Source organism: Podarcis liolepis, assembly GCF_965112155.1.
Source record: "Podarcis liolepis genome assembly, chromosome: 2".
NCBI lineage: Eukaryota > Metazoa > Chordata > Lepidosauria > Squamata > Lacertidae > Podarcis > Podarcis liolepis.
Window position 1 is genome coordinate 73047950 of NC_139555.1, and position 21044 is coordinate 73068993.

General features: G+C 45.6%; 2 long non-coding RNA genes across 2 annotated transcripts; one reads left to right on the plus strand and one right to left on the minus strand.

The window, feature by feature from the left end:
* Nucleotides 1–35: 35 nt before the first annotated feature.
* On the plus strand, nt 36–7397 carry LOC310700034. The gene is made up of 3 exons (XR_014522379.1): nt 36–152; nt 552–695; nt 4123–7397. It is a non-coding gene; the product is annotated as an uncharacterized lncRNA (long non-coding RNA).
* Nucleotides 7398–7642: 245 nt separating this feature from the next.
* Nucleotides 7643–20968, minus strand: LOC310700031. The gene is made up of 3 exons (XR_014522375.1): nt 20032–20968; nt 17508–18392; nt 7643–8497 (listed from the first exon to the last, which is right to left on the minus strand). It is a non-coding gene; the product is annotated as an uncharacterized lncRNA (long non-coding RNA).
* Between the last annotated feature and the right edge of the window lie 76 nt (nt 20969–21044).

The following is a 21044-nucleotide window of genomic DNA, read 5'->3' on the forward strand; positions in this document are numbered from 1 at the left end:
TAGGCTGATGGTTTCCTTCCGCCGAAGTTTTGAAAAAGCCTGTGATTTACACCCCACGTTTGTTCCTGGCGCTGCATTGGGAAATAATAGTTGGACGACAGCAATTTTATAACGCTCTGCAGAAAGTGGAGTCATTGCTGCTGAAAGATAAGGCACGTCCTCTTCCCGGAATTTCGCGCTTCCTTTAATTCAAGAGTAGATGAGAATCACACACCCCACTAAAAAAAATACTCTCACCCCACTAATCATGTGATGTCACCCCTTTCAAGTACAATTTCATAAAGCTTGGGAGTGAATCGAACATGGCCACAACAAATGTCATACCTGAAATAGTTACAAGCCACCGAAAAAAGAACAATAATTGTGGGGTGTATTTGAGATGCATAAGGGGTGGGTAACGCGAGATGAGCGCCAAAACCCCAGAGTCGTTTGCGACTGGGCTTAACTGTCAGGGGTCCTTTACCCATTTTTAAGGGGAGGGACTCACAATTTTATTATTAATCCATTCCCAACCATAACCTGATTTATTTTATTTTTATTTTATTTTACAGCCTGAAATCCTTATTTTCAAGACATCCAGTATGGTGCTCCACGTAGAACTAGTTGGTAATAAGCCCAGAAGATCACACCTTAAGGAGCCCTTGGCAGCAAACTACTCAGCAGAGAGCATCCCACCCTGTCACTTCTGAATGAGAGTGAGTCACGTGTTTTGATCTAGATGGGGATATAGTATAGTCACCCATAAAATCATAAACTGCCTTCCCTAATTCCAGGCAGTACAAGGTCTATTATTTCCCCACAAGCACTCTGCTGGCAGCCCATGAGACTTGCACCATGCTGCTGCTTTGAGAGTCAAGGCCAAAGGCCATGATTCTTCACATGCTTTCTTTAGAGTTGAATGAGAATGTCATCCCAGGCCCAGTTCAAAGAATAAGCAGCCATGTGCTGGCTGCTTGAAATGCCACAATGTGGAGGCTATTCCACCTATGACTCACTGGACTAATTGTGGCACGCTTGTTTGCTTGTTGTCTATGGGGTTGTGGTTTCAAACTCTCCTGGCTGAGAGGGAGCTTAGACTTTCCTTAAACTGAATTCCTAGACTTTCCACTTAAAAGATTTTAGTGGCAAAGCGGGAGAACACCCATTCCTGAGACCATAGACTGGAGTCATTACTACCCAGATCAAGCAACACTGGGCTATAATGGTGTATTTTCAAGAGTGCATATATAGCAAGGTTTTCTCATTTTATTAAAGGGCAGGGTCATAGTCCAGTTTCAAAGCACAAGTTTCAGATGTAGGGGAAGAAATTCAGTATAGCACTAGGCAGATCACTCCATCAGCACAAGCATTTCTGCTAGACTGATGATATTATCTGTCTACTCCTCTCACTATGCACTGTTCCTGATCCCCCCCCCCCCAAGTTAACTGTTTGGAGCCATGAGACAAGATAGGCCTCACTGCACTAGCAAAAGCTCTTGTGCAGGCTTCTGATGGTGAGGCTTGCTAGTTGAATCCCTCCCATCTTGAAGTCCATGTTTTCATTGGTGTGTGGCTTGCAGTGGAGTAGTGAAAATAAGCAGAGTTGCTCAGCATGCTGCTGCAGATGACATGTGGAACAACCACTGCCAGATTGCATTTCAAGGTTCCCAGGAAGACATTGCTGGTTTTTCCACGTGAATTGATCCTGCACATTCTGAGAAATCTGGAAATCCATTCTGAGAGGAATTTCCTCCTTGAGAGAAGAGTATTTTTAAAACATCTCTTTCATATTTAATTTTCATAAGGTCAAGTGTATCATCACTCTGTAGCAAGATTGTGCCTTGCAAACAGACAAATTCATTCCCTTGCCGTTGGTTTTCTTTTCTGTCACTCAATGCTCTATAGCTCCTGGAATCCACTGAACATGTTTGTTTGTCTGTTCCACAATGGACTTCATTCCACAGTGCCTTTTATTTGAAGAAAAAGAAAATGTTTTGTATTTCTGTGTACTATGAGGTTCACCTGAATATGGGCTGGGTGTGTGTGTGTGTGTGTGTGTGTGTGTGTGTGTGTGTGTGTGGCAAGGCACAATCTTGCTACAGAGTGACGATACACTTGACCTTATGAAAATTAAATATGAAAGATTATATATATATATATATATATATATATATATATATATATATATATATATAAAATCCTCTGTGCTTTCCACTTACATTCCTGTTGGCACTCAGACTGATTTTGCTATAGGAAGGAATTATCTGCTATATATCCAGGCTGATATCTACCTGGATCTTTTAGAACTGATGGCAAAAGAACTGAAATGCCTCTGATTCCGATGTTATGGAGAAGTAGAGCTGTGTATCATCAGTGTACTGATGACACCTTGCTCCAAAATTCCTAATGACTGCGCCCAATGGCTTTGAAAGTATTAAATAGCACTGAGGGAGAATAGCACTCTGTGGAACCCCATAGCAGAAGTGCCAGGGGGCCAAGGAACACTCATCCAGTGCTACTGTCTGGACACAACCCTGAAGTTATGAGTGGAACCACCAAAATACAGTGCCTCCATTATCCATCCCACTAAGTTGGTCCAGGAAGATACCATCAAAGGCCTTTGGGAGATCAAGTTTCTTGACTCCAAGACATATCAATAATGTAACAGCACCAGCATAATAGCCTGTGTGCAGAAACCCTTACGGAGGGTGGGTGTGTATGTGCTGGTACACTCCTGATTCAAGAGGTCTCAGGCCCCAAGTAATCAGGTTTCAGGGGGTGGAAAGTAACAGTCAGTCTAATGGGACCAGTGGCACAATCCAGGTTTAGTGGACAACATTGTTCAAGACAGGTAGGCTTAGCATGAGAGAGGAGGACAAGGTCCTGCTGTGACTGAAAATCACATTGTGAGGCTGGTTGGTGGAGCCAGACTGATCCTTGCCAGCTTGCTACTGAAGCCTAGATGGCACCCTTGAGAAACAGAGCTTAGTCTGGAAGGCACATGCCGGGACACGGGTGGTACTGTGGTCTAAACCACAGAGCCTAGGGCTTGCCAATCAGAAGGTCGGCAGTTTGAATCCCCGTGACGGGGTGAGCTCCCATTGTTCCGTCCCTGCTCCTGCCAACTTAGCAGTTCAAAAGCACGTCAAAGTGCAAGTAAATAGGTACCGCTTTGGTGGGAAGGTAAACGGCGTTTCCGTGCGCTGCTCTAGTTCACCAGAAGCAGCTTTGTCATGCTAGCCACATGACCCGGACAAACGTTAGCTCCCTCGGCCAGTAAAGCGAGATGAGTGCCTCAACCCCAGAGTCGTCCGTGACTGGACTTAACAGTCAGCGGTCCCTTTACCTTTAGCATAGGAGGTAAGGCAGCAGAGCCTTGCTGCTGTGGGAGCCAGTTTGAGAAATGGCTTCCAGTGTCTCGTGGGTAGCTAGTCTGTTCTTTCACACTCATAAATAGGTCTCATTTCAGTGAAAGAAAAGCAGCCAATTAGCCAGATCACATTTTAAAATGAGCTGTGTGAAGGCTGTTGTTTCCCGCAGCCCCAATTAACCTTTCATAAAGTCATACTGTTCCCATTTCAAAGTGGAGTTCTTTGAAATTATAGACACATAAATGCTATGATCACTCCAGCTGATTTTGAACCTAAAAGTATAGCAGAGGCGCTTTCTATTGGTGTCTACAAACTTCCTAGACTTGTTAGCAAAGCACAATCTAGTAGTCAGAATCTGACAAATTACTTCCAGCTCTACATGGTGAGGTTTCATGCTCATTCTCTTTGAAAATATAATTAATAGCTCAGTAGCTTTGATTAACCTTTTAAGGGAGTGAATTGTGACAGCAGTATGTGTGTATACTCAAGTTGGGTAGCTTTTACAGACTAGTTCTCTAATTGGTTCAGAAATACATGTTATTTCTCTGCCTGTTGGTGGGAGGAAAGTATGAAAGCTTTTGCATTTGTCAGACATAATGAAAGGATTGTCTGGTCATATTTTCATGATTCTAGTTTTTAGTCCAGTATCTATTATGTTTAACTACAGTTCATGCCTCAAAAACTATTTTCTAGGAATTACTTGCAGTCATATTGTTTGTACCACATGTATGTTTAATGCATCAGGCTTCTAAACTCTGCAAATTACCTCCAGGTTAAATGTCTGCTGGTATATTGCTGCTGACATCATAGATGATCGGTGAACAATCCAATTGCAAGGTCGTGAATGAAAGACGTGTTGATTCACCATATAAACACACTTAGAAAGAACTCTATTACAAACATTCTGAGAAAATCTTGGAGCAACATTACTGGAAAGTTCCAAAAAGAGAGCGCTAAAAATAATTCCTGCACATTGCATTCTAGGTTTCAACACTACAATACTACCATCTGCTGGTAAAAGTATCTCAATGTGAAAACAAATAGGACATATGTATTAGGGAACTAGAACACCAGTTGGGACGTGAGTGCATATGGATAATATATATGGCATGGTCAACTTTCAATTATATTTGCAGTACTTATGTGTGTAGTGCAGGATATTTAGTGGGCATCTATTGATGTCAATAGGGAACATCTAACTAATTCTGGTGGAGCAGGCTTTGATCGATGAACACGCTTCAACCCTAGGTTAAGAACATTTAAAGATTGTTTTGTTCTGAGGCACCAAAGCGCATGGAATGTCTAGGAATGTCAGGCATCCAGCCAGAAATAACTATAAGAACAGGCCTACTGGCTAAGACCAAAGTCTCATCTAATCCAGTATTCTATTTTCATAGTGGCCAATCAGATGCCTGTGCAACAGCACCTTCCCCTTTTGTGATCCCCAGCAGGAATGAATACTAGTAGCCATTGATACCCTCCATGAATTTTTCTAATCACCTTGTAAAGCTATCCAAGATGGTGGCCATTACTACATCCTGGGGGAGCGAATGCCATAGTTTAACTATGCACTGTGTGAAGTATTTTCTTTCGTCTGCCCTGAATCTCTCAACATTCAGCTTCATGGGATGACCACAGGTTGTAGTATTACGAGAGAGGGAGAATAATGATCATCTACCCACTTTCTGCACACCAAATTTTACACATCTCTTATTGCGTCCCCCCACCCCTTACTTGCCTTTTCTCTAAAGTACCAAATGCTGTATAACCTGTCCTCATAAGGGAGTTGTTCCAGCCCCTTGATCATTTTGGTTGACTCTTTTTGGATGGCATTTTCCAGCTCCACAATAACTATTTTTTAAAAAAAATATTTTTATTAAATATTTTATTGGTTTACAAAAGCACATGCCTTGTCTCTTTTTTCAGGTTGTACAGTCTTTCTTACAAACCAGTGACATTTGTTGTGAGGCATTAGTGTTGAGTATAGGATAAGGTTGGGGAAGAAGAGGGGGGAGACGAGAGGTGAGGTGGTGAGTTTATATTCTTTTGTATAGAGTACGTGTGTGATTTTGTGTCAGCGTCAACTGGGTAGGTTCTCTTTCTATCTGTTACATTTCCTTGGTAATGGGAGGTATTGGGGGGGCAGGGTGTGGTTGGTTGTCTCTGGTTGACTGCAGTGGGGTTTGTTTGCATTTGTGAGGGGGGGAGGGTTTGTTGGATCAGGTAAGCCATATTGGTTTGTATGCTGTCAGTGGGTTCTTGTTTTCTTGTTGAAATGTGTAATATTAATATTAATAATAATTTATACCCCGCCCATCTGGCTGAGTTTCCCCAGCCATTCTGGGCAGCTTGCAGTCGAGTGTTAAAAACAATACAGCATTAAATATTAAAAACTTCCCCAAACAGGGCTGCCTTCAGATGTCTTTTAAAGATAAGATAGCTGCTTATTTCCTTTACATCTGAAGGGAGGGCTTTCCACAGGGCAGGCACCACTACCGAGAAGGCCCTCTGCCTGGTTCCCTGTAACCTCACTTCTCGCAATGAGGGAACTGCCAGAAGGCCCTCGGCGCTGGATCTCAGTGTCTGGGCTGAACGATGGGGGTGGAGATGCTCCTTCAGGTATGTGATAAAAGGGAGACATACTGGGTTGAAGATGCCCTCTTTTATTTGTCCCTGTGTCAGTTTCAGTTTATTGGTTAGCTTTTCTAGTAAGGGCATTTCCCATACAATTTGATACCATCTGCCACTTCTGGAGTTGGGTTGAGGGAATCCAGATTGGGAGGGTTTAGAATAAATAGGTTAGTTTTGGAAGGGTGATCATTTTGATCATGGCTATTTTGTCTGAGAGGGTGAAGTTGGTGTTGTTACATTTCCTCAAGTCTCTGTTATTTGTCGCCACAGGGGCTTGTAATTGTGGAAGTACAGTTTGTTGAAGTTTCTGGTTATCTGAACCACTAGGTACCTGAATTTGGTACAGCAGTGATGTTGGTGAATTCCTTTTGGGTATGCGGGAGGTGGGGGATGTTGAAGCACATAGCCTCAGAAGTTTACTTGTAGGCCTGACGCCATTGCAAATGTGTTGAGTTCTTTAGTTAGGGTGGTTGCTGTGCTTATGGGGTCTGGTGTTGTGACCATCATGTCATCTGTGAAGAGCCCTCGTTTGTAGGTTTTACCTTTTATTTCCACACCCTTGATATCTGGGGCTGCTTGGAGTCGGACTGCTAGGGGTTCCAGGGCCAAGATTAATAGGAAGGGAGACAGTGGGCATCCTTATTTTGTGCCTCTTTGGGTTGCTATGGTACTGGAGGCCATATTGTTAATTCTGAATTTTGTCAAGGCTTGGGAGTAAATTTGTTTGAGGATGTGTAGGAATTTGGGGCCAAATTTCATGTTAGGTAATACTCCTTTCCATTCTAAGCAATCAGAGGCTAGGGACATGATCATCAGAGGGAGCTTGGTCGTTTTGCTGTGTTCTCCCAGATTCAGTAGTTTCCTAATGGGGTCTGTTATGTTGTGACCAGGGACAAAGCCTGCCTGGTCTGGGGTGATTAGTTTGTGTAGGAAGATTTTTAGGCAGTTAGCAAGGACTGATGTGAATATCTTGTAGTCTTGGTTTATCAATCCCCTCGCATTTAGTGTAATTGCTTTTAGGCTAGCCATTTTGTAAGTCTTTATTATAGGGTGATTCCCTGCCAACCCGTCTGGGTTGTTCTGGGTTTCTCATCTTATATTGTCTATCGAACCTGTGTGTTGTGCTGACATTTAGTGTGGTGGGTGGGGGTAGGGGGTTAAAGTTAGGGATGGACTGAAGATTGGGGGTAGGTTATAGAGAGTAGCCTATAGGTAGTTATATAGGTGTTTGTTTGGGGTAGCTTGGACCATTTGGCTCCCAGCCAGTTGGTCCTGGTCCTGTGTCTCAGCTGACATGGATGGCCTTGTTTGAGAACAGGCCATCCTCCCTTTCGCTTGTGATAGGGGTGGATCAGTGAGACAGTGCCAAGCGCCTTTGGGGTACTTGTGTTGGGTATAAAGTTTATAAACAATGTCAGTATTCAAAATAAAAAAGTTCCTTCCAGTAGCACCTTAAAGACCAACTAAGTTAGTTCTTGGTATGAGCTTTCGTGTGCATGCACACTTCTTCAGATACCAAGACAGATACCTATCTGAAGAAGTGTGCATGCACACGAAAGCTCATACCAAGAACTAACTTAGTTGGTCTTTAAGGTGCTACTGGAAGGAACTTTTTTATTTTGACTATGGCAGACCAACACGGCTACCTATCTGTAAATGTCAGTATTGTTAACATTATTGATTTGCTGGGGTATTAGGGTAGGGATGTGAGTATGGGCACGCTCGGGTGCCATCATTATGTTAGTTATTTGTCGGTTTTTAGCCTGTTTGCTGGTTATTTAATTGGGGTTGGGGTGTTGTTTTAGTTAGTATGAGTTCACCTTTTTCTGTTTTCCTTCTTTTACCTGCGTATTTTGCTTTTTTCATGTGTGAGGAAGGGGACGGAGAGGTTGGGGGCGGAGGTGGGCTCTATTTTTGTTTGTGTGCTTATTTTTTGTGTATAGTCATTGGAACGAGGGGTGCGTGTGGTTGGGGTGATGGGTTGTTGGGGTGGGTGGAGTTGGAGAGATTGGAGGAGTGTCATCTGGGTTGGCCTATGGAGGCATGGGGTGGCAATGGTGAGTGTCATCTGGGTTGGTGTTGGTGTGGGAGGGGTCTCTGTGGATACCAAGGGGGAGGAGAGGAAATAAAAAAGTGGGGTTCACCAGTCCATTGCTTTGAGGTAGTTTCTGTGTGCTTCGTTTGGCATTTGTTGATGTTGTAGGGTTGTCAATCTGTGGGGTGTGGCTTTAGCTGAAGTTGGTTCATAATCTTGTGTTGTGTGTTTGGCAGGGCTGTTCTGTGAGAGGTACTTGACTATCTTGGTTTGCACTGCCATGTTGTTTCTGTTGTTTCTTCTTTCCCTTGTTGACTGTCGTCCAGTCATTCGCTGTATTTTCATCTTGGTTGTTGTTCGGTGGATCTGATGGTTGCCATTCTGGTGGAGGGTTAAGTCCGAGGTTCTCCAATAGTTGCAGGGCTTCAGGTATGTCGGTGGCTGCTGCTGCATTGTGCATGTCATTGTCAGGATACTGTCACTGGCTCCCAGGAAAGTATAAAGACAAAAAATTATTACAGTCCTTCTTTATTTCAGACTTTACAGAGAGTGGCTATAGAACCCAGCCTCTTGGGTAATGGCATTCTCCTGAATGAATATCCACCCCCTTGCTGTCCCACTTCCTCATTTATCAACATCATCACCTCCTCTATGGGTGCCGCTAAGTGCCCCCCTGTCTTTGAGCTCTTTGCTGTCCTACTTTTAAGGCTCACCGGGTTCTGGAGGGTGGTGGATCTGGAATGCTTTCTAGTGGTAATGTGTCAGCCAGCTGCTCTGGCTCTGCCTGCTCCTCATCTCCCATTATTTCCCAACTTTCACCCTCATCTGTCTCTGAGCTGTGACCTCCCATAAACCCCTGTTGTAAATCTATACTGTCTTCCTTTTCCTCCTCCCTGGAAGGGTCAGGATGGGAAGGCTGCCTCCACCATTCCTCCTCCTCTGCCCAGCCCCTGACAGCCATCTATCACCCTGCACTCCTTGAACAAGGAAGCAAGGTGATGAACCATCCACTACTCTGTGCCTCAACAGAAGCAAGGCAACTGCTGCAACAGCATGCAAGTCAGCCCACCCCCAGGCCACATACATGAAGTGAGGAAGTGGCATTCCACCCCTTAAGCTGCACACCTTACAAGCGAGGAAGTGGCAACTGCAGAGAATTTGCAACAGGCCAGGCACCCATGAAGATGTGCTTCTGTTTAAACGAGTCCAGCATTCTAAACAATTGTTTTCTCCAGAATAGGAGAATCAAGCTTGCTCCATCTTTCATATGAGGGCCCTTTAGATATTTGAAGATGGCTATCATATCGCCTCTCAGTCTCCTCTTATCCAGGCTAAACATACCCAGATCCCTCAACCATTCCTCATAAGTCTTAGTTTCCAGACCCTTTATCATATTGGTTCCCCTCCTCTGCACATATACCAGCTTGGCGATATCCTTTTTAAATTGTAGTGCCCAGAAGTGGACACAGTACTGTAGGTATGGTCTAACCAAGGCAGAATAGAGTGGAACTATTACTTCTCTTGAAGTAATATACCTCTGTTGATGCAGCCTATAATAGCATTAGCTTTTTTCGTTGCTGCATTGCACTGTTGACTCATGTTAAGCTTGTGGTCCACTAAGACCCCTAGATCCTTTTCACATGTACTACTAGCAAGCCAGGTGTCCTCCCCCATCTTATATTTTTACAGCTGGTTCTTCCTGCCTAAATGTAGAACCTTACATTTGTCCCTAATGAAATTCATGTTGTTAGTATGGGCCCAGTTCTCCAATCTGCTAAGGTCATCTTGAATCCAGATTCTGTCTTCTGCTTGTTCCACCAAAGCTTGGTTTAATTTCTAGCTGGCTTTGAAGCTTGGCAAGCGTCTGGAGTGGGATGGCCAAACAAACCAATGATACGCAAGGCTGTTGGGTTCAGACAAAAGTTCACACAAGCCTTTGATCATTAGCCAACAGCAAACCAAGGCTTCAAAACATGGTTTGCTGCCAGAGAACAACCCATGGGCTGCTGGGCTAGGGCCAGACATTCAAACAAACAGATTACATATCATGGTTACCTGTGAATCAAGACTCAAAGAACTATGCTACAAAAGCTAGAATGTGATAAACTACTAACACAGTTGAGGGGAACTGATTTAAAGTTTGGAAGTTGTCAAATAAGGGCCTTTAGCAAAATAAACTTTAAATTAATATTTAATTTCCAGACTCATGAAAGATTAAAGAAGAAAGGGAACTTTTGCCTTCTGGGCACTTCTACTTTCCAAATCTTCAAAAAAATAAAAAGCAAACATCAATAAATATAATTCAAATGAGTGAAAAGATCCTATGGCACTCACAACTCCTACGGGCCCATCAACATATCCTTCATCCCTGTCTCACAGGAATCCTTAGCTCTTTGAATCCCTATGAGCACAAAGGAAATTACAAAGGGTTTGATTTTTATCACAATAAATATATATCTAAAGGAAGATCTGAGATCTGGATTTGAGGTCACAGCACTATTTGGGGAATACTCCTATGAGGTGCAAGCAAATACAGCCGAAGGAACCAGGCTAGTCTTCTCTCTGTTCCCAAGTGGCAATGGTTCATTGCTAACTCAAAGGAATTTATGACCTAGCACTTTTGTTGCTGCAAGAACAAGCTGGGCAGGAAAATGTTAAAATGTTAACTGGCTCAGAGAATAGAGCATCTGCACAAAAGAAAACAATGGATAGATGGATTGGGGGTGGAGGTGCCAACTTGAAAAAAATATTGGGGAAACCAGGTAAGCCCCACCCCCATAATCGATCACAATACGTGGCACATACACACCATTTGAATGGCAATGCCTATCAACTTTGCCCCTCAAATATTTTAGGGGGGACTTTGGCCCCTAGGAACTGGTTTCTATGATGCGGGGGGGGGGGCTGAAGGTTAGCCACACCACCAAAGAAACTTCCCCTGGTTGCAATCCAAAGTTAGAACTGTTTATCCATTTCCTTGTAAGATTTTGCAGCAGTTCCTCATTTACATTTGTATACCTTCTATTTATTATATACTAAATGTACAATATTATTCACCAGTATAAAAAGCCAGTAGTAATAGGTGAAGTATTAGAAACTGGATCTTTGACCTAAACAGAGATAAGAAAAATGTACTACCCTTGCAATATGCTGTAAGGACTTTGTGCTCGCCTGAGGAATATATTTTACTGAGAAGAATTGACTTCAATCTCACATTTATCTCAAAGGTTTTTCTGTGAGTTCTCTGGTACAAAAGCAACAGCAGGAATACCTGGACTTCATCCCATGTTAAAATGAATATATTAACATAAAAAGAGGGCTGCTGGATCAGAACAAAGACTTATTTAGTCCAACATCTTGTTCCTCACAGTGGCTAACCAGGTGCCTTTGGGAAGACCACAAGCAGGACACCAGTTCAATTGCTCTTTACTCCTATTGCTTTCCAGCAACTGGTATTCAGAGGCATGGTTCTTCTGATTGTGGAATATACAGCTATCTTCACTAGGAATTGAGAACCTTGTTCTCCATGAATTTGTCTAATCCTCTTTTAAAGCTGTCTAAGCTGGTGGCCATCACATCTGGTGGAAGTGAATTCCATAGTTTAACTAGGGGTTATCCGTACTTGCCTTTTGCCTTGCGCCTTCCAGTTACAGGTCCATGCTTTCAAACTCCATGTCTGAGTTTTTCCCACGAAAACCTGCCCTTTAAAGCTCAATTGGAGCAAATGACAATTTGGTTTTTCTTCAGATTGCCATTTGCTCTGATTGAGCTTCAAAGAGGTTGATGCTGTAAGCCCATGCATCCTATGATTGAGTTTTATATACATATGAGTGTGTCTGTGTGAAAATAAAACCTTATATCCTAAATACACTATAGTCATTAGCTAACTGTTGCAGTTCAGGAGGACTAACGCTCAGAATGAGCTCAGGCTTGCAAGAGAGGTTAAAAATAATAATAATAGAACTTTCTTTATGTATGCTACGACAGCAGCAAGAATACTTATTGCAAAGTATTGGAAGACACAAGATCTACCCACCCTGGAAGAATGGCAGATGAAAGTGATGGACTACATGACACTGGCTGAGATGACTGGCAGAATCCGTGATCAGAGGAAAGAGACGGTGGAAGAGGATTGGAAGAAATTTAAAGTTTATCTTAAGAACTATTACAAAATTGATGAATGTTAAAATGTCGAGGTGTTGAGAAAGAAAAAGGGATTACAGTGACATAAGATTAAGCCGAAGAAAAGACTAAGAGGACACATAATTGATAAAATTATTTAGAAGCTGCTGAAACAACTTTGGAAATTGGGATGCAGAAAGGGGAGGTATGGGGGAGTCCGAGAAATGAGGGTTATGAAAAAAAGGTTATGAAATTATACATGTTTGTTTGTCTTTTTATATGTTTGTACTGTTTAAAAAATGTTGTAAAACCAATAAAAAAAATTTATAATAATAATAATAATAATGTTTATTTGGCTATGCTAGAAGCAAGAGGAAGAACAAGCAAATAGTAAGCCCTCTGCATGGAGAAGGCAGAGAAATGCTATTGGGCGACAGGCAGAACTGCTTAACACTTCCTTTGCTTGTCTTCACCCAAAAGGAAAGAAGTGCCTAACCTGGTGATCACAGAATATATGATGGAAGGAGGGAGCAGCAGCCAAAGATAGGAAAAAAGGTGGTAAGGGAACACCTAACTACTTTAAATGAATTCAAATCTCCAGGGTCTGATGAGCTGCAACCAAGGGTACTAAAGAAGTTTGCAGATGCAATCGCAGAGCCTCTGTCTATAATCCTTGAGAATTATTGAAGAACAGGTGAGGTCCCTGCAGACTGGAGCTTGGCAAATGTTGTCTCCATCTTCAAAAAGGGGGGAAAGAAGACCCAGATAACTACTAACAAGTCAACTTGATGTCAATACCAATAAAGGTCATGGAACAGATAATTAAAGTTGATCTGTGAGCACTTAGAAAAGGATGCTGTGATTACTAAGGCCCAGAATGGGTTTCTCAAAAGCAAGTCATGCCAGATGAATCTCGTTTCTTTTTTTGATTCAAGCTTGGTGGATCAGGGGAATACTGTGGGAGTAGTGTATCTTGATTTCAATCAGGTTTTTTTTCTTTTCTTTACAAAGTTCCCCATATTTATGTGGAGAAACTGGTAAAATGTGGGCCGGATGAGGTTAGTTAGGTGGATTTGTAGCTGGTTGATCAAACCCAAACAGTGCTCACTAACGGTTCCTCATCATCATGCAATAAATGTGCATCCTGTCGTTTACATCTTTTGTAATGTTTTGAAATCTTTAAGATCATATGTCAGTTTCCTGTTAATTATGTTGCTTTCAACATATACTTTGTATTTCATTTTCTTTAGTAATGTTTTATTCTGGATCTTTTTATTTGATGTTTTAATGTGTTATAAACCAATGAGATTTTTTTACTTAAAAATATAAAGCATATAAAAATGAAGCTATTAATAATAATTTTGAATTATTGATCAAGGTAAATCACTGACCTAAGTATTAACACCTCATATTCACAAATGATGTGAGAAGGCTCTAGTATCAAGAGTTGCCTTGAAATAGACAAGTCCACCATTCAGTTTCTCCTATTGCTGCAGCATTCAAACAGAAAAAGCCACATCTCACTTCCTTCCTTTTGTGCAAAGATTATAGATATAATAGGGATCCTCTCACAGCCTGGACATACCAACCTTTCCTTCATCTGTACAGGGTTTTTATTTTTTTCCAGTTTTAACAGAATGATTCTAGTAACCTAAGCGAGTGCTCATCTTGTATTTTAAGGAAAGAGGATTCATTAGTACTTGTAACTTCTGTCCTAACCCATATAGCTGCTGATGTGCAGAATGCAAAATCCGGTTTGATCCCCAAGGCATTTAATTGAATTCCCGATGGGGTTTTATGCTGCTCTCATTATCAGTGTCTTAGTGCCTCTCCCATTAGTGCATTAAGCAACATTAACATCTGTCACACACAGTTTGCTTTTCCTCTCATCTCCTCCCCATTGAAGTGGAATTATGAGTACTGGGGAAATGCCCTAATATAAACACACATTCATGTGCATGAGACTAGATACAACATCTTCGCTGGCCCTCCTTGTTCTGATAAAAATGTAGCATCATTTGTTCCCTTGTGAAGTTAACATGCTGAACATTAGAAGCTGAAAATTTTACTACGATGTAAAAATCTTATCAGCGCTGATGGACAGTTGCTGTGGAAACGGTAACTTTTATGTCTTCACTGAGCATTTAACCCCCCCCAACAAATTTCTGCACATTATTTTTGCCTCAAACTGAAAGCATGTCTTGATTAATCAGTATAACTAACTGGTTAATGGCTTCGTTAGAGAGGGAAAACAACACTCCAATTAATCTCCAGTGGCCTTTTCTGCATCTAGGGAGGAACTTGGTTCCAGGGCAGAGGTTACCAGCAGGTCTAGACCAGTGTTTCCCAACCTTTTTTGGGCAAAGGCACACTTGTTTCATGAAAAAAAGTCTCGAGGCACACCACCATGCCAGATGGGGAAAGGTCACTTTTTACTTATGTAAAAAAAAATAAAAAAATAGTAACAGCATAGAAGGTAATGGTTAGGCTAGCATCCCTCTTCCAAATATGCTAGGTTTTTATTTGCAGGGACTGTTCTACATGGGAAAGCATTCAGCACTGTCATTCTCCCATCTGCCATCTGAATTGGTACTATTCTGGGTCAACTTACTCTGCTGCATGTGTAGATGAAAATGGCACCAAGTGTGGGGGAGGGGGCAGAACAGGTTTCAGATACAGGATATTTAGCATACACGTACTTCAGATTGAACTGGTTGCTTGCTTTGCAAGTTTTCATTTCCCAAATGACTGCCTTGGCAAGCGCAATACCTACCAGGCTCAACGCCGGTCTCGCGCTGCCGCTTCCCGCGCTCTCAAGGACCCGGGAGGAGGAAGGCGTGAAGGGAATCCCGAAGGCGCAAAAACCTCACGCATGCGCAGGCCTTCCGCCTGCGACAGCCCAGTAGGCCGGCCGAAGCGAGCGGCGATGGGATGTGGGAGGGAGCTCGCTCGCCGCCCCGCGTGTGCCTATGTGGGGCACGTTACAGCCCCGTGACGTCAGCGCCACGCAGGCAGCCAGGCAGGCAGACGGCGAGAGCCCCGCGCTAGGCGGCCTCTCCTCGCCGCCGCCGCCTCTCGCTGCCCGACTCGCCCGCCTCCCTCCCACGGCACACCAGGCAACGTCTCGCACCGGTTGGGAAACACTGGTTTATCTCTTTGATGTCTGATGGGAGGGCATTCCACAGGGCGGGCGCCACTACCGAGAAGGCCCTCTGCCTGGTTCCCTGTAACCTCACTTTTCACAGTGAGGGAATTGCCAGAAGGCCCTTGGCACTGGATCTCAGTGTCTGGGCTGAACGATGGTGGCGGAGACGCTACTTCAGGTATACTGGACCGAAACCGCTTAGGGCTTTAAAGCACCAACACTTTGAATTGTGCTCGGAAAGGTACTGGGAGCCAATGTAGGTCTTTCAAGACTGTCGTTACGTGGTCTCGGCGGCAGGTAGCAGCGCTCACAGCTTACGGACTGCACCGTGTAACAGGTGTCTGGCCCAGCAGCCTAAGGCGGACAAGCCACTGAAACAGGCATTCAGAATCCATTCATTTCATAAAACCTGCAGGGCTCAATCTCTGTGTTTGTGTATGTGTGTGTTTCTGTTTTGCCCAAGGGTCTGGGGGTGGGAGAGAGCTCTTTAGCATGATGCTTTTAAAACAATTAAATTATCAACAAACAAACCTGATGATACGAATAGCAACGTCAGGTGCTACGGGGGGGGGGGGGAGAGAAGGGGGCCTACTCGGAAGTAAATACTGCGTCCAGGCGCAATTAGCGCTGATTTAAGGTGGGAGAAATAAGAGCATGCTGCCTGCGTCGGATACACACTCGCAGCCTCCCCTTACACAAGGGTAGCAGCTCAGGGAGCAGGTGGAGAGGGGATTAGACGCACACCCTCCGCGCTACACGGCGGAAGGGGGAGGGAGGAGGACAAGGCCATTCTCCATGTACAAAGCGGGAGGGGGAGCAGAAATGCGCGCCTCTCTCCCAGCCCCACATTCAACAAGAAGAGTCCCTCGCAGAAAGGAAGGGGGAGAGGCCCGCCGCCGCCCCACCACCGTCCCTCCCATTCATAGCCACACACTCGGCGGCGTCAGGCTGCGACGCTGGGTCCCCGGGGACTGAGGCGCGTAGCAACCCCAACACCCAGAAGCCCGCGACTAGGCCTCCGCCCTGAGAGGCCGGCACCAGCCGAGCGAGTCCCGCACGAGCACCAAGGCGCCGCTGGGGCCGCCGCCGCCGCCAGGGTCCCCTCCCCCCACCCAGCCAGGCGCACGGCAGCGGCAATGCGGCTCCTAGGCTGCGCTCTCACCCAGCGGCGGGCAGGGCCTAGTCGGGTCCCCCGGGAAGGGGGGACTTCGAGGGCCGCGCGCGCACACAAAAGTTGGGAGAAGTTAAAAGCCCGTCGCTAGCGGCCGCGGAGGAGGGAGAAAGAGAGAGGAGGCGACACCGCCGTCCCGTCACTCCACCCACCCACCCCAAATCTCGATTCCTTCCGAGGCGATTGTCAGGCAGGCGCTCCGCGCAACTCACTCTCTTCCCTCGGTCGGAGCAATCGTTTTTCTCCACAGAAAAAACGTTTGGGGTCTTGCCACACAGTTCTCCCCCCGCTCCGAAGAAGAAGCCACACAGCATTCTCGCCTGGAGAAAAGGAGAGACGGTCCCTCTCCCGTCTCTCCCCCCCCCCCGCCACCCCCATTGTCAGCCACGCAGCTGCCACCCCTTCAGTCCTTTCTATCGAGGAACGACCTTCCTCCATCCCTCGCTTTTTTCCCTCTCTTTCCTTTTTTTAAAAAAATATTTTCTCTTCCCCTTCTTTTTTTCCACCCTTTCTTTTTTCTCTTTCTCCCCCCCCCTCCCCGCCCTCCTGCCTTGCTGGGTTAAAGGATTTGAGCAATGGGTCTGGAGGTGGAGCTCGTCGGAGGATTAGCCCGACTCGCCCGCCTCCCTCCCACGGCACACCAGGCGACGTCCGGCGGCACACTACTGTGCCGCGGAACACCGGTTGGGAAACACTGGTCTAGACAAGCAGAGAGGATTCTGCTGGGGTGGGGGAGGCACAGAAAGGCTCTCTGGGGATGTATCGATATTCTGCAACAGTGGCTTTTAGGATCAGTTACTGGTTCGATCAACTGGTTGACAGAGCACAGTTAAATATCTCAAATTTGTCCGTCCTTTTCCATTAACCAAGTAGCATGCCAAGCCGGTCCAAAAGTCAGTTAAACGGATGAAGTGTTGCTTTTAAATAATAGTATAAGGATACAAACAATTTGTACCCTAACACAATACAAAACAAGCTGAGGCTTAGCAAGATACAAATCCTGTATTGCAAATGCAAAAAGCAACTGAGCATAGCAGAGAGTTAATAACATACCTCATAACTTGACAAGTGATCCCAATCCAAGTGGGATTAGGAGCTGTTGCGCTCAGGCCTTCTCAGAGGCCCAGGCCACTTGCAGCTTTTAAGGCCCCTTAGCCTGCGGTGACCCAGTATGACTGCTAGTTCACAGGGATGTAGCCAATGAGGTCACAGGAGCTTGAACAAGTTGTTCTGCATTTGAAAAGTGTCACTTTGGTTCAAAAGTGGTCCCTGCTGTCAAAGCTGCTTTTCTGCTGGGAGAAAAATTGTGTGGTCTCCACCTATTCTGGTTTTCTCCCCATCCTCTTCTTTACAAAGAAATACAGTGGTACCTCTGGTTGCAAACGGGATCCATTCCAGAGGTCTGGCCTCATCCCAAGGAATTCGCAACTGGAGGACCGCTTCTGCGCATGCGTACATGGCGAAACCCAGAAAAATACTTCAGGTTTGCTGCGTTCGCACCCTGAAGTTTACGTATCCAGAGGGATACGTAAGCGGAGGTACGACTGTAGTGGGAACTTTAAACATGGCAGTTTTATTAATACTTAAGGGATCCTTGCTGTCACAGTTTCTAGCATGGGCTCATGCCACAATAACCATAAATAACTCAGAAGCAAGTCCCACTGAATTCCACAAGGATTGTTCCCTGATGTGTACAGAATTGTAGCCTGAATTGGTTAGTCTTGTCACACAGGACTGTTAACAAACCCTCCCTACACTTCCAGACCTATGTGAAAAGATTTATTTCCTTCCCAGTCACTAAACCTGCTTGTCCCAAATTTTGAAATTAAGGGAGGGAAGCAGGTTTGAAATTGTGAAAAAATATAGGACACAACCAGGACATTCAGAACTACAACGTTTGGACTTTACATGAAAGTTAATCATGTCTATATTTTCCTGCTGAAAAGATAGAGACATAATGTGATTATTAATTTAGTTATCAAATGCATGAATAATTGAGGGGGAATGTCAGTTGATATTAAGACAAAACCTTTATCAGTTAATAACAACAATATATATATTGTTAGCTTTGCCACTCTGAGTGCACTCTCATTGGCACTGTGACCAAAGAAGCAGCAGTGGCAGGGGTTCCTGGGAAGCTCTCACTGCTGCCACCACTTCTCTGGCACCACTGTGGATGCCCCACCCCCACCCCGCATTGCTGGAGAAGCAACGCCATCAAGGCCACCACCAGAGAAGGAGCTTCCAGTGACATCTCAACAGAACCCAAAAGTCAGTGCTGCCATCTCTTCTCACTTCTCTGGCAGAGGGGCACCCACAGTGCTGCTGTAGATGCTCTCTGGCACCACCACAGGCGCCTCACCGCCCGCCCCCAACCCAGAGATGTGAGAAGAAGTGGCAGTCCCACCCTCCCACGGGAGAAGCAGCTTCCACTTTGATCTTGCTGGAACCTGGGAGTAGACACTGCCTCTGCTTCCTTCTCTGGTGGGGTGTTGGAGATGGCAGCTGTAGGGTGAGGTATCACTTTCCCATTTCACCACAGGCAGTGAACTAGCCCAGGCCGCTCCTGTCTGAGTCTTTCACAATTCAGTTCGATGCACATCAAAACTGCCAAGCAGGAAACACCATCAGAGCACTCCTGACATATGGTTGTCAAGCCTCTGCTTAAAGACCTCCAAATAAGGAGACTCCACCACACTCCTTGGCAGCAAATTCCACTGTCGAACAGCTCTTACTGTCAGGAAGTTCTTCCTAATGTTTAGGTGGAATCTTCTTTCTTGTAGTTTGGATCCATTGCTCCGTGTCCGCTTCTCTGGAGCAGCAGAAAACAACCTTTCTCCCTCCTCTATATGACATCCTTTTATATATTTGAACATGGCTATCATATCACCCCTTAACCTCCTCTTCTCCAGGCTAAACATGCCCAGCTCCCTTAGCCGTTCCTCATAAGGCATCGTTTCCAGGCCTTTGACCATTTTGGTTGCCCTCCTCTGGACACGTTCCAGTTTGTCAGTGTCCTTCTTGAACTGTGGTGCCCAGAACTGGACACAGTACTCCAGGTGAGGTCTGACCAGAGCAGAATACAGTGGCACTATTACTTCCCTTGATCTAGATGCTATACTCCTATTGATGCAGCCCAGAATTGCATTGGCTTTTTTAGCTGCCGCGTCACACTGTTGGCTCATGTCAAGTTTGTGGTCAACCAAGACTCCTAGATCCTTTTCACATGTACTGCTCTCAAGCCAGGTGTCACCCATCTTGTATTTGTGCCTCTCATTATTATTTTTTGCCCAAGTGCAATACTTTACATTTCTCCCTGTTAAAGTTCATCTTGTTTGTTTTGGCCCAGTTCTCTAATTTGTCAAGGTCGTTTTGAAGTGTGATCCTGTCCTCTGGGGTGTTAGCCACCCCTCCCAGTTTGGTGTCATCTGCAAATTTGATCAGGATGCCCTTGTCAAACGCCATAACATTAACAAGTGTCTGGATTTGAGGCTCCCTTTGAGTTTGAAGCAGCAGGGGGCAAATGACCATGGAGCCCATCCCACCCCCATCCCTGGGGGCACTAAGAAAAGCCAACCTTGGACGTCCATAGGATGTCAACTATTGTGTCCAGAGCACACCGCTCTTTTTTTCGCTTTTCAAAATAACGGAAGGGAAAGACACACAGTCGACACAGCTTTGAAATGTGCAAGTGTCACCATCTTGCTTGCTTGCTTGCCTTCCGGCATCTTCCTGGCCGTGCCCACTTCCGACCAGCAGGTGCTGCTCTGCTACCATCGGCGCAGCACGCTGTAGACAATCCGTGTTGTTTGCGTGAACCCAAAGCTACAGAATAATAAGAGGGTTGTTGTAAATAGCCCGCCCCCCTGCTTCTTCCTCGCTGAGCAGTCTCATGGCCCATGAAATCGCTTCGCGGTTGCTTTCTCCCTCCACCCCCCCCCCGCCGCTTTCCAGTTGTCCCCTTTAAAACAAATTAAAAGATAAGCCCTCGGAGCGCGGCGATGCAGTTGCAGACTTTGCTCTCGAGGGTGCCGCTGCTCCCTCTCCCTCCCGCGAGCCTCTTTGTTCTCAGCGCAAACTCCGCCACGGAGAAGAAGCGTCACCGCGAAACAAAGCAGCCGGAGACAGTAGCGCGATTCACCACGACAGCATGAAGAGCAAAGGGGAGCTTTCTCCCAGGCCAAGCCCTTTGCAGACATGTGCTTAAAGGAAGGGGGGGAGGGAGGAGTGGGAACAGCATCGGCTCCATTTCGCGCGCCTTCTTTTGAACGCAGCGCCCCCCGCCCCCGCCGAACCGTCCATTTGGGTCAACGGGGAACTCCTGGCTCTTTGCTTCAGGGAGTCGCTTCCACGAAGCTGGCGAGCCCCGGCCGAGCCGCCGTTTCCTCGGCTGCCCCTTTTTGCAGTGAGCGAAGCGGCAGCCGAGCCGAGGTTGCTCTCCTGCGCTCCTTGCCTTCCACATTGGTCTTGCCCCGGCTCGCGCTGCCCGGGCTCCGTCCTCCCGCCCACCTGCCGCCGCCACCAGAGGAGCCCCCTCCGCCCGCCCCCGCCAGGTGTCCCGGAGCACGTGCTCTCCTCCCCCCCCCGCTC